Source organism: Humulus lupulus, chromosome 1 (assembly GCF_963169125.1).
Source record: "Humulus lupulus chromosome 1, drHumLupu1.1, whole genome shotgun sequence".
NCBI lineage: Eukaryota > Viridiplantae > Streptophyta > Magnoliopsida > Rosales > Cannabaceae > Humulus > Humulus lupulus.
Window position 1 is genome coordinate 253,656,943 of NC_084793.1, and position 1,515 is coordinate 253,658,457.

General features: G+C 39.3%; 1 non-coding gene across 1 annotated transcript; it reads right to left on the reverse strand.

The window, feature by feature from the left end:
- Positions 1 to 944: 944 nt before the first annotated feature.
- LOC133813444 (small nucleolar RNA R71) lies at positions 945 to 1,051 on the reverse strand. The gene has a single exon (XR_009884455.1). It is a non-coding gene; the product is annotated as a small nucleolar RNA R71 (small nucleolar RNA).
- Positions 1,052 to 1,515: the final 464 nt, after the last annotated feature.

Consider the following 1,515-nt stretch of genomic DNA (forward strand, 5'->3'; position numbering starts at 1 on the left):
ATAAAAGGGTGGAAAATAGAGGATCATAATTGTCCTAATTTTATTTTCTCTGTTATTTTGTTTAAATTTTCATTTTTCTTGGTTAGTATTCTTCTTTGTTTGAAATCTCTGAAATTTTTTAATCAAATAGAATTAAAAAGATTGATTGATTGGTAATTGATAAATCAATCCTTGAGGACGATACTTGGTTTTTACCATTTTATTATGAATTGCGACTGTGTGCACTTGCATAGCTAAAATTTCGCAACAAGTTTTTGGCGCCATTGCCGGGGACTGAAAATAATTATCAATATCAGTCTAATTAATTTTTATTCTAATTTGATTTTAATTTCTCTTGTTTCTAATCTGCTTAGTTGCTTAATTTGTCTATCTCAGGTGAACTGTGTTATATGCGTAGCAGAAGAGGAGCAGACAATCTTGTTCCTTTGAATCCTGAAATTGAAAAGTCCTGCAAGCAAAACAGAAAGAACAAGAGAGAGGCCCAGAAATCTGTGAAGATGGCACAGAATGAAGGGGATGGCAGGAATGCTTTAATTCTTGGAATTGTACAAGGGGGTCAGGCTCAGAACAATGCTGAGAGGAGCCTGAGAGATTATGTACTGCCCACTCTGACGGGAGTACAAAATAGTATATGCCCACCAGCTGTAGAGGCTAACAATTTTGAAATCAAGCTAGCTATTCTACAAATGGTGCAATCCTCAGTTCAATTTAATGGGTTGCCTTCTGAAGATCCTCACACCCATTTGTCTAATTTTTTGGAGCTGTGTGGAACTTTTAGATACAATGGGGTGAGTGATGACGCAATTAAGCTTAGGCTTTTCCCATTCTCTTTGAGGGACAGAGCTAAAATTTGGTTGAACTCGTTGCAAGCAAACTCTATTGTCACCTGGCAAGTTCTAGCTCAGAAGTTTTTGTCAAAATTCTTCCCTCCGTCCAAAGCTGCTAAATTGAGGGGAGAGATCAATAATTTTTGCCAGAATGATGGAGAGTCATTGTATGAAGCTTGGGAACGGTTCAAGGAACTCTTGAGAAGATGTCCTCATCATGGCATTGAACAGTGGATGTTAGTACAAAATTTTTACAATGGTTTATGTCCTACAACCAGAACCATTATTGATGCTGCAGCGGGTGGTATGTTTATGAGCAAGAGTGCAACTGGTGCTTATGAGCTGCTGGAGGACATGGCCACAAACAATCATCAGTGGTCTGAGGAAAGAACATCAGGAGTTAGAAAGGTAGCTGGGGTGCATGACCTGGATACAATCACTGCTCTAACAGCACAAGTAGCCTCCTTGACAAAGCAGTTACAATAGAGCACTGTATCTGCTAATGCGGTTCAAATGGCAGTTAGGTGTGAAATTTGTGGTGGTTCTCACTTTTTCGATCAGTGCCCTATCAGTATAAACAATAACACTCCGATGGATCACGCTCAAGTTCAAGCGGTGGGCAACTTTCAAAGGCCACTCAATAATCCATTGTCCAATACTTACAATCCTGGGTGGCGAAATCACCCCA